The sequence below is a fragment of the Phoca vitulina genome, unplaced genomic scaffold (genome assembly GCF_004348235.1).
Source record: "Phoca vitulina isolate PV1807 unplaced genomic scaffold, GSC_HSeal_1.0 scaffold67, whole genome shotgun sequence".
NCBI classification, from domain to species: domain Eukaryota; kingdom Metazoa; phylum Chordata; class Mammalia; order Carnivora; family Phocidae; genus Phoca; species Phoca vitulina.
The window spans coordinates 11,346,423-11,359,092 of NW_022589770.1; the positions used below are offsets into that span (position 1 = coordinate 11,346,423).

Here is a 12,670-nt window from a genome sequence, read left to right on the forward strand (position 1 = left end):
CATTAGGGAGATGCAAATCAAAACTACAATGAGATATCACCTCATACTTGTCCGAATGGCTAAAATGAAAAACATAAGAAACATCAGGTGTTGGCAAGGATGTGGAGAGAAAGGAACTTTTGTGCACTGTTAGTGGGAATGCAAACTGTATCAGTCACTGTGGAAAACAGTATGGAGGTTCCTCAAAAAGTTAAAAATAGAGCTACCCTATGATCCGGTAATCGCACTTCTGGATATTTACCCAAAGAATACAAAAACACTAATTCAAAGGGACACATGCACGCTTATGTTTAATATTTATCATGTCCAAATTATGGAAGCACCCCAAGTATCCATTTGAGATGAATGGATAAAGAAGTGATGATATATATATATATATATATATATATATATATATATATAAACTCAGCCATAGAAAAGAATGAAATCTTGCCATTTGCAACAACATCGATAGATCTAGAGAGTATAATGCTAAGTGAAATAAGTCAGAGAAAGATAAATACTGTATGATTCATTCATATGCAGAATTTAAGAAACAAAGAAAAAAAAGAGAGACAAACCAAAAAATGGTCTTTTAACTGTAGAGAATAAGAGATAAGTTTACCAGATAGAAGGTGGGTAGGAGGGTGGGTGAAATAGGTGAAGGGGTACACTTATGGTGATGGACACTAAATAATATATGGAATTGTTGAATCACTGCATTGTACACCTGAAACTAATATAAGACTGTGTGTTAACTATACTGGAATTAAAATTTTAAACAAATAAATAAAAAGAGAAAATAAAAAGAAAATGAACAAAAGAAAAAAGAGAAAGAGACACATGGGGGAGGGAGGAAGGAAGGAAAAAAGAAAGAAGCAAACTTATGTAACTTAGGGGTTCCAACATATTTGACAAAACAGAGTTTAAAATCACGCACTCATCTCTACTGGCTTCCTACTATATCATCCGCATATGAAATCAGGACTTGACAATTTTACAAGTCAGGTACCCTTAGGTATTTCAAATTTTATTTTTCCTGGATGTTTGTTTACCTAGCATTGCTTATCTAATATTAATTCAAATCTGTGAAAATGGGAGAATAATGACTAAAGAAAAAGATGTGCAAACAATTCTGAATAAAAGAGAATGAACGCCTTTTAATAGAATCTCTTTAATATGTAATTTTAAACTACTTTAAAGGGTCCCAGTTGCTTGTGCTAATATAGAATCTGTTTTAAAATAACATGCATTTTGATAATAAATCATTTGGGGGAGGTGTTTTCGAATAAGGTTAGTAGCAAAAGAAACTTCATATGAAGTAAACTTTTTTTCTAATTTAAATAGAATAGTAGAAAGCATCACACTATAGCACATAAATTAAATTCCAGTTTTTCTGTTGAAATAACTTTTTTTTAAATGTTTGAAGTACTTTAATTAAAATATGCCTATTACGTATACTGGAGTCATGGTCAGTAATGAAACTTGGAATTTTCACACTATAACAGAAGCCATGCCATACAGCAAAGAAAAATTACAGTGAGGAAGTCCCAAGTATTTTTTATGGGTCAGAATATAAAATATCCACGATTCGATTCCAGCTAACTCCATTTAAAAAATAAAATAAAAGATGATATTCTCCTGACGTAAATGAAAGGATCCATGCAAAATGAAAGGCTATTTATGAGATGTTTGTTATTTCTGTGGGGAAAAATTGGGTTTATGACCAAAGTAAATGGAAACCTTCAAAATTTCTTAGAACCATTTTCCATGCACATCTGTAAGTAATAAAACTATCCGATCAGAATGTACTTCACCATAGATGGTTCTGCTTTTGAAAGTTAGACTTTAGCACTTACAGTTTCCTCAGCCACAACAATTAGTCGGAGCTTTGGCAAAAAACCACCGAAATGAGAGAACCTGTACATTGCAACATTTTTTCTTTCTTGTTTCTTCCGCTCTCTCACACACATCATGCATGGTCGATGAGCTGGATTGCATTTACTTGGCTAAATCAGTTGCTGAAAATTCATTTTGTTCTGCTTATGAGAATCCATTATTTTCCTCAATTTTCAGAAAAAAATTGAGACTTCTTAATAATTTGCACTTTGACTACAGTAGGAAGTCCAGTTGACTTAAACATTAAGCATGACTTAGAAGAACTGAGTTATATATATATATATATATATGGCCGGTGTTAAATCTTTCTGTTGTCCCTTCTACTTAGATCAACAGGCCATTAGGTTGATATTTGTGCTCAGAAAAGAAAGGTAGCTTTGTGATGGTCTGAGAAGAAGAATTGTCTTAATGTCTATGGATACTTTAAGAAATGACTTCCCCTGGCAAATCCAATGTGTGTTTGCCAGACACTGAAGAGATAAGTGCTTTGCCAAGGGAAATTATATATTAACGTTGATGTGAATAAACTACAAATTTATTAAAGTTACCATAAAATCTAGCCTAAATGTGCCATTCAAAAATAATCTAAATGAGCTGTGGAACAGAGCTTGAGGATTTTTCTTCAGGTTAAAAGCAGTTCCATGTCTTGCAGGAAAAAAAAAAAAAAAGCTTTCTCTTAATTCTTCAGAAAGGAAGCAAGGAGGACCATTTCTTCTTTATTTCCCTTACTTAGATAGGGCTGGAAGTAAAGGAAGTATGTGTCTCAAAGGTAGGTTCTGACAAACAGTACTAAATTTAACCAGCAAGTGGATGATAGTACAGACAGATGGGTGAGATTTATGAGGAGACCTTTTGGAAGTGGCCTCAAACAGGTGGTTACCCAAAAGGCGTCAGTGCGTGTAGTGTTTTTGGCTGGAAGAGTAAGGGGGTGGGGAAGAGATGTGTGTCGGCAATAAATACATAGATGCATGCTGACTGAGACTTGATATTGCTTGTCCCATGTCTCTATTTTTGTCTAAACTTCAAAAGCTATTTCATTGTACTTTGAGAAGAGCAGAAGGTCTTGGGTTCTGTGATTGGTTATTGTTTTGAAAAGGAAAGAAAATTACCTTTCATTTTCTCTCCATCGGCATTAAATCCTCAGTAGAGATTAGAAGGATGTTCCAAGTCACTGCAACTATCTCAAGGAGCTTTTGAGTCCGTTACTTCTGACTAAGGTTTTGTAATGCTCTCACCATCGTAGGAAAAACTGCAAATAGAAGCCTAGGAAAGCAGTTTTGCAAGAATGTTTCGATGTTTCCACTTGCTTTGAACTCCTACACAAAATCAGATTTTACCTTTAAAGTATTTACCGAGAGGTATTTTGAAGCCTGTGCTAGATGAAGCCTTGTAATTACCACCAAAGGAATAACTGTATTTACAGTAATGTTTCCTGTGAAATTTTCATGGTACATTTTATCGTAAGATCTAAGTTATTAAAAAAAGAGAGGAATTTTGTGTCAGGGGCTCAGCTAAAACCTGGAACATGACAAAACCATTTGCTGTGGGGGTACTATAGTTTACAACCTAATGGGAGAGATCAAACAAATCAAACAGTCCCAGTCTGGGTAGGCTAAGTACTATAACAAGCACCTGACAATTTAATGGCATGGAGAACTGAAATTTAACTATTTACACAAAACTCCAATGCCAACTGATGTTCCTAGTCAGGCTGGGATGATGGATGGTCATCTTTGTAACTCTCCAGTATCAATAGACTTTATTAGTGGGGTGACGGGTGATCCTGAGATCTGTGGCTGAAGGACCAGGCTCTTTCTGTCTTATGGATCATTCCTCCTGTAAGTCCTCAGGGATTCTACCTGTGAATAGGGAACATTGAATGAAGGATTATGTATGACATAGTTTTAAGCCAGGTTTGATATTGCCATGATTTATATCTCGCTGTATTCCATTGCGAAGAATTCGTCACATGGACATATCTATCTGCAAAACTTAGCGTGACTCTATAACAGGAGGAAAAAGGAAACGGTCTGGTTTCTGTGACACAACGTAATGTACCAACGAAGTACACAGAACTGCTCGAGTATCTAGGAAATCTATCTAAGCAAAACTTGGGAGGGGGCAGGATATCAAAGAATGCTTTCCATGTGGGATGACAACTTCCTTTGGGAACTGAAGGAGGAATAAGAGTTGAACACTTGGTAAAGAGTTGAGAAGATAGTAGTGTAGACAGAAGGAAGCAATTATGAAAACAAACAAGAATAATTAAGATAGTCTTTAAAACTTGTAAAATGATCCCACTGAGAAATTAGGATACATTGACTTTTTAATTTGTTTTAGAGTCGTAGATTTAAAAAAATAATAATTGAGATTCTTTTACATAAATGCAATACTTAGAAGATTTAGAAAACTTCATGTTAGCTAGTCCTAGGGTGACTAGGACAAATGAGGATTTGCTTTAGCTTGGCTTCCAGGGTTTAACAATCTAGGTGGCATCCAGTTCCATAAAGAACAAAGGATGGCCGTTTTGAAATATATTATGTGATTTCAGGAAGCAACAAACTGAGACATTTGGTAAACTTGATGAAACAGGTGCAAGAAGGAAGCCTGGCCATTTCATGTCAGACATGTTAGTTGCAATCCAAAATATTAAGGGAGAGTCAATATTCACTACTTTACAGCATATAGACAAAGAAAGTTCCATGTTAATTTTTGGCATTTCACTACTTCAATTAAAGATTTTTATCACATAAAATTGATACCAGCTTCTCATCTATCCTCTTGCTTTTTCTCCTCTCTGTCTCAAACTACCTTAAGAGATGATGGCAGAGGGGTGCCTGGGTGGCTCAGTTGGTTAAGCATCTGCCTTCAGCTCAGGTCATGATCCCAGGGTCCTGGGATCGAGCCCCGCATTGGCCTCCCTGCTCAGCGGGAAGCCTGCTTCTCCCTCTCCCACTCCCCCTGCTTGTGTTCCCTCTCTCGCTGTGTCTCTCTATGTCAAATAAATAAAACCTTAAAAAAAAAAAAAAGATGATGGCAGAAATACGATATCTTAAAGACAATTTAGAGTTTGAAATATTGCTTTTAAAATAATTTTGTTTCCTGTCTTGTTAATTAGGTTTTGAACCTCTTGAGGCCAGGTACTGTCTGAGAATACCTACAGTGGCTGATACCAGGTAAGTCTGCAACACATCTTAACCCTTCTTTCTCTTCTTTGGATTCTAATACCGAATACAGTGCCTGCTGTATGGTTGGCACTCAACAAATACTGATGGGAATGGATGCATGGAAGATATAGTCAAACATTGTATTCTACCCACTTTTTATTCCTCGTATAAAATATGCTAAGATTAAATTGTTCTTTACTATGGATAACCAGTTTTTCTTTTATAAATAAAATTATACGCAAAACAATGGAACAACTAGGAAATGATCTGTCAATGAAGGATTTGTTTTTCAATTCTGAATCACGGACGATGTTAGTCATGAATGTGTGGGAAATCTAACAATGGGTTAAAGTTTTTGAACTGGAGCAGCAGATGCCTATAGATTTAAATGTTGATTGAATTTAGCTGCTGCTGCTATGAAATTATTAGCCCTCGGCGGTGGTCTCGCCTACATACTTTGTTTTGTTTTTTCTGGAAGCTACAAAGCTATTTATTGTTAATGAGGGAATAAAGCAAGAAAACAGATTAGCAAATAGATTAGCACAATTTTAAATGTCTAATCTCTGTTAAACAATAACAGGTTATAATGTGATGCATTTAGTTCTCAGTATTTCACAACAAAATTTTTGCTATTAACACAGCTTTGTTATCTTACATATCCTTTCTCAAATATAAATATTTCATCTATCATAATAATACTTTTTTTATAAAATCCTCTACCAAGTCCATTTTTCTTGCCCATTGCAGCTTAATATTTTGTTTCTAATCTTAAAATGATAATTCTCTGAAATAAATCATTCCTATGCTCTCTCTAAAGTGTTTGATCCATTGGCTTACCATTTAAAACTATTATCCTGTATAAACTTGTGATGAATTATAAAATAAACTAAAATGATTTTAACTGAGGTTTCTAAATACAAATTTTGTAAATAAAGTTTACAAAGTTTAAAAGTTACTTAGCATGCTTAAATACTCTTCTTTCCTAAAAATTTTAAGTTCTCAGCTTAAAGGAAGGAATACCACCTCCCAAATTCTCTGTTAACTTCATTTTTTAGTTGATGTTTCTTATGTTTCTAAGAAAAAAAGGGAATATTAATACACAGAAAGGCACACAAAGTTCCTTCAGAAACCAAGATATGATTGAAGTCAAATTAGATGAGAATTGAACAAACAAACAAGGACACAGAGGTTGTAGTAAATTGATTTCAGGCTCCCAGCCTTTTTCCCCTTTAGTTCCTCATTGTTCCTATTTTATATATTAAGATTCAGCTCACCTTCACCTTAAAGCTTTCCTGAATATCCCCAGTCAAAATGATGCTGTCTTCTGAACTCCTGTGTCTTTGTTCATGACTCTCTTATGATATTAATCATTCTGTTTTATGGTTCAGCAATTTGTATAGAATCAGTTTCTATTTTCTGAGCACATCATGTTCCAGAGTAAGTTTAAAAACCCATTGTTCAGGCATCCAAAGTACTTATTCCCATAGAACTAATAATACAAATGATGTTCCTATTTTCTTTTAAGTTCTATCTCTGTCTGATCTAGTGTCAATAAAAATATTTCAAACATACTTCCATTTATGATATTGCTTCTTCAGAATAAATCAATTCTATTATAAGGGGCAAATTGCATAGGTTCTAAACCTAGACTTGCCTGGATTCTCTATTTGCTATCTGCTTGATCTTAGGCAAATTATTCACTTGTGTGTGTCTGAGGTTTCTCATCTGTAAAATGGAGATAATAATTGTACGTACTTCCTAAACTGTTGTGAGAATTAAACGAGTTTTATATGAAAAGTCTATCAGAACAGAACCTGACATATAGTAGGGGATATATAGGGTAGTCCGTAAATGTTATCATTATTATTTTCATTGAAACAGGAGGTCAGGAACTTATCTGCCCACATATAGGCATGTTTGACAGTGGAAATATGCAATGTATTTTAGAAGTTTACCTTCTGGAGATAGGATAGATGAATCAGAGAACACAGTATCTCATGCCTGTATATTCAAGACGAATAAAAGTGGAAACAAAATAGTATAACTATCTTCATCTCATCACAGAAATGACAATAAAAATAACAGTGATTATTATTGGTACTACTTACTGAGCCCTTAAGATGTGCCAAGCATGAAGTAAAGGGCTTTGCATGGCATCCTCATATATTCTGATTACAGATAAAGAAACCGGTGGTCAAGGAACAAAGATCTGTCACAACTAATAAGAGTTAGAACAAGAACTCAAACTGCAACCTTTCTGACTTTTACATTTTACAATGTTTCCACTCCACCAAAGACAGTGATATGAACCAGGTCCAAAATATTTTTCAGATTAATATCTACTCATTCTAATGTGTTTTAAGAGGCTCTTCTGCAACTTAACAAATCTATCTAGTTCTTTCTAACCCTGCCTTCTTCAGATTGCCTAAAAAATATAAGACATTTTGTCAAACAATTGTGTGAAGCCCAGAACATTTTACTTACAGCATTATATTTGATCAGTATTTCCCAAATTGTCTTCTCCTCCATTTGTCAGAGATCACCAGCTCACTAGTGATGTTGCTTTAGGGATTACATTAGAAATTCTTCTTTTGGGTGCCTGGGTGGCTCAGTTGGTTGGGCGACTGCCTTCGGCTCAGGTCATGATCCTGGAGTCCCAGGACCGAGTCCCGCATCGGACTCTCTGCTCAGCAGGGAGTCTGCTTCTCCCTCTGACTCTCCCCCCTCTCATGTGCTCTCTCTCTCATTCTCTCTCTCAAATAAATAAATAAAATCTTAAAAAAAAAAAAAAAAAGAAATTCTTCTTTCCCTCTGTAGTCCATAGTCCATGAATGTTAGATAATCAGTCTAAAAGCAGGTTATTAACTCTAACATATTATAAAATATTCAACTTGTTAATCTTGCCAGATAAAAGACAGATTTCTTACTTAATGTATCCTTTATCCCTTAAACGCATTTAAACTTTATTTTTGAGATGAATAATAATTTCATATCTCACACATATCTCATTTATTCTTCATAATAAAACTCTGAGGTCAATACTTGAATTATTTCCATGTTAGGATAGGGAACTGAGAACTAGAGAAACTAAATATCTTGCCCAAAGTCACACAAGTGGTAGTAGTAGTATCAGAATTTGAACCCAAGTGGAATTCCAGAGACAACAATCGCCACTGTGTTTTGAGATTGCTTTGAATTGAGAGAACCAAGACCATCCTACTAAATAGCAAAAGCATGAGGCTTCCAGTCTCCTGGCAGTTCCTCCTTAAGTGTCTAGACGGGAAATTTTTTGAAGGGAGAGTCTGTATCTTCTTACTCATCTTCCTATTCATCACAGTGTTTAAAAGAGTGCCCTGACACCATGGACACTTAATAAATGACTGCTTGAGGACATTATGAGATATCTAAGATGCTGGGTTTTTTAAAGATTTTATTTCTTTATTTGTGAAGGGCAGAGAGAGAGAGAGAGAGAGAACACAAGCAGGGGGAGGGGCAAGCAGAGGGAGAAGCAGACTCCCTGCAGAACAGGGAGCCCGATGCAGGGCTCAATCCCAAGACCCTGAGATCATGACCCGAGCCGAAGGCAGAGGCTTAACGACTGAGCCACCCAGGCATCCCTCTAAGATACTGTTAATGATGACTATAATGTTTTTGAATTAAAGTTTCAAAATATTTTGCCTTGGGTTCATTGACCAAATTTAGCCAATTTGGTTAAATGAGCTTTCTTCTTCATGTATTGTCACTCACTTTTCATAACTGGATCAAGCTAATACTAGCCAGAATCTGTTAAACTGAACTGGGAAATTCACAAATATATAGGGTGAACATAATATTATTGTGAGTTCGACAGCCAAGTGCTTGGCTTATTTTGGCAAGTGTAACTTAGTTTCTTGTGAACGATAACATTTGATTATATGCTAAGCGGTATCATGTTTTAGTATAAGGACAAATGCCAATACCTATAAATACCTTCACATAATTAAAGTCACCTTCTGGAACTTCAGTTAACTCTTAGAGTTTCATCAATTAAGAAAGTCAGAAATACTACGGGTTTTTTTTAGGTGATTTTAAGAATTGTTTATGAAGTTCTGACTAGCGCTATTTTAGAGAAATAAGGCAGATTTGCTAAGTAAGCATCCATTAAATGAGCCAGATTTCAGGTTTCTTAGTAAAGAAGTAGTCAGTGTTACACATGGGAGGGGTGCATATTTAGATCTGTGTTAGAGATTTTTGATTACCGTATTAACTTGCCAATCCCAAGTAAAGAACAAGTTAATCTAATTAATGGAAGGTTAATTGTGTAAACAGACTATATGGCCAAAAGAAGAAAGCTCAGCAGGATGTACTCTGAGTATTTCTGCTTAAGGAAGTTACGTTTTTGCATTCAAGGGTAGTAACCAAAACCTTTGTATTATGCACTGCATTTAAAAGGCTTACTAAAAATATTTACTAACAAGTCAGTATAAGAACAATGATATGTATAATCTAACAACTTGGTGGGGGGGGTTGCTAAATGCTTTCCAGCTCTAAAAGTCTATAATTGCAATAATTCTTTTCCATGAGTGGACTTAGAGTTTGATTCAGTATGTCTATATTTATATGGTCAGTGAATGTTAGGACTAATACAGACCTTAAATACTCCAGGCTATGTTTGTACATGACAAATTTAGACCCAGAGAAGACAAATGACCTGCCCAAGACCAGAAAGATGTTTGGTAATATATCTGTGACTCAGGTGTTTTTTGTTTTTTTTTTTGCTCTGCATTTAAGGCCATATTATCCTTCAATGGAAAAAAAAAAAATTCAAGGCATAATGACAAAGGAAGTTCACACAGTTCAGTATAGTATTCTACAGGAATCTTCCCCATGACGCACAGTCAGCCAGTCTGTGATTTGAACTATATATTAACCTCATTTTCATTATTGGATAGCTCTAATTCCAAGACAGATCTTCTTTAAATTGATACAAAACATATCTGCCTTTATTTCTTTCCATTGTCTTCTATTTTCTATGTAAAATATCCATAGCTCCTTCAAGCATTCCTTCTATAACATGAGTTTCAGATGTTCATGGTCCGATGCCTCCTCCTAGCACATCAATAATATGTTTCACATTTCAGGTTGATGGCTAGAATTAAACACAATGGGACAAATGGTATCTACAGACTACCTTCAGTATGTGGAAAGGCTGCTATCTCTTGATCTGACTGTACTTGTAGAGTTTTAAATTAAAGTCACCTTTTGTAGAGTTTCAATCTGTCTTGTAAAACAACCAAAACCTAAAGAAAGGTATTTTTTATATAGACTACTATAGATCTTATGTTAAGTTTTATATTAGTTTGTTATTTTTATCATTTTAAGTCAAGATTGATAGGATTAAACATAACAATTTGCTGTTAACATCACCTATATTAAATTCTACCCCTATCAAAAGACTATCAGTTTGGATTGTTTGAATTGCTCAAGAAAGTCATGATGATTAAAAAAAAAAGAAGAATTTCAATCTAATATATGTTCATAATGACACAAAAATAAAACAGTATAAAACCAATTATAGGGGCACCTGGATGGCTCACTCAGGAGAGTATCCAACTCTTGATTTCGGCTCAAGTCATGATCTCAGGGTTGTGAGATCTAGTCCCATGTCAGGCTCTGCACTCAGCACAGAGTCTGCCTGTTCCTCTCCCTCTGCTCCTCCCCCTGTGCTCTCTCTCTCTCTCTCTCTCTCAAATAAATAAATAAATAAATAAATAAATAAAATCTTTAAAAAATGTTATAAGGTAGCTATATTGTGTAATTATATCCTTCTCCCTGAAAATACTATATATTAATCAATATAAAGTGTAAATCGTCCACCCTACTTTTGGTCATAATCATTAGGCTGCTTCTAGAAAGAGAAGATAAAAAACAATTAGGTCCCCTTAATTTTTCTCTGAACTTTAAACTGCTCCTAAAAAATGAAGTTTTTCTCCATTAAAAAAAGAAAAGAAAGAAAATCTTGTTTTGCAAAAAACTTTAACGAGGATGGACTTATATATATCTCCTACATGTATATATATCCAAACTAAGGATATATTTTGACCATGTAATTATCTAGAATCAAATTCCATTAACATGTGTGTATTTTTAAATCTGTCAGGCTTTAGTTATGTGATCAAGTTGGAAATCATTGGCTATATCCATATTGACAAAAATGGACAAGAAGGAAGAAAAGTTCCAAAGTAAAGGTTAGGAGAAAATTAATGGTTTCTAATGGCCAACCAAACAGAGCTAAAAATAGAGGTTGACTTTTTTTAAAGTTTCAAGTTTTTATTTAAATTCCAGCTAGTTAACGTATAGTGTAATATTAGTTTCAGGGGTAGAATTTAATGATTCATCACTTACATACAACACTCATTGTTCATCACAACAACTGTACTCCTTAATATCATCACCTATTTAAATAGAGGTTGACTTCTAACTCCTATTTAGAGTGACTTTAATGGTCAAATCATCCAAGACTATGTTCATACAAGAGTAGATTCCACTCTGTAAAGTAAATGACTAAATAAATAACTTAAAAATGTTAATCAAATTCAGTTACAGGTGGTGGAACATAGAACCAGAACCAACTAGTAGGTTGAGAACCTTCTTAGGTGTCAAATCCTTAAGTATCCATATTTATTTGTTTTATTATCTTCCACTGTTTTCCTAGTTATAGGCTATAGGAAGATGGGGGATGAAATATCAGATTGTAATGAGATTATCTGAAACATTAAATTTTGGTGCTTGGTAGTGGGATGTCTGCTGTCCCAACGGGAAGGGCTTAGAAACTCAGCTACAAAGAATCACCCAGAAGCTAAGTTCAAGAATATCTAAAAGGCTGTGCTTTTGCTATTTTGTTTTGTTTTGAGATCTCCTAAATTGGGAACTAAACTATATCCATTGCATTGGGCTCTGCATTTCCAAGTAATGTGAGTTTTTGCAAGTATCTGAACAATTTCTTATATATTCAGTGGGATAAAGTTAAGAGTGCTTAGGATGGACTGTGTTAAACATGGGAGAGTTGGGGCACCTGGGTGGCTTAGTTAGTTACGTGTCTGCCTTCAGCTCAGGTCACGATCCCAGGGTCCTGGGATTGAGTCCCCCGTCAGGCTCCCCGCTCAGCAGGGAGTCTGCTTCTCCCTTTATCCTTCCCTCTGCTCATGCTTGCTCTCTCTGTCTCTCTAGAAAAAATGAATAAAATCTTTAAAAAAGAAAAAAAGCATGGGAGAGTTGCCTCAGTCAGGGTTAATAAATAGGAAGTGAAGTTACAAAACAGGTTCACACAGGAAGGACAGTATTTCTCAAAACAAGCAGTAGCTTTTTGGTTCCTACATTTATAGGAATTGTTAAGACTATTTTTTCTACATTTGATAAACATGACTTGTATGATCTTATATAATGTATTGGCAAAGATTTTAGAGGTTTATTGTTCTTGTGGTGATGATGCAGACCTAAAGATAATTTTTTTTAATCTTATGTTTTGTTAAAATCTGAGCACGTGAAATAATTCCAAACTATAAAAAAAAAAAGACTTCTGAATCTGAGCCCAGATTTTCCTATTCAGAATCATATTTTTATATCATGTTTTAAAAGATCAGAAA

General features: G+C 34.8%; 1 protein-coding gene across 49 annotated transcripts in view; it reads left to right on the plus strand.

Moving 5' to 3' along the window:
• Positions 1-12,670, plus strand: part of PTPRD (protein tyrosine phosphatase receptor type D) — a 2,332,398-nt gene that overhangs the window by 1,489,005 nt on the left and 830,723 nt on the right. For all 49 annotated transcript variants that reach the window (XM_032392357.1, XM_032392358.1, XM_032392356.1 and 46 more), the window contains one exon: positions 4,997-5,054. The gene's annotated coding sequence lies outside the window, so the exon portion shown is untranslated. The remainder of the gene's footprint in view (positions 1-4,996; positions 5,055-12,670) is intronic.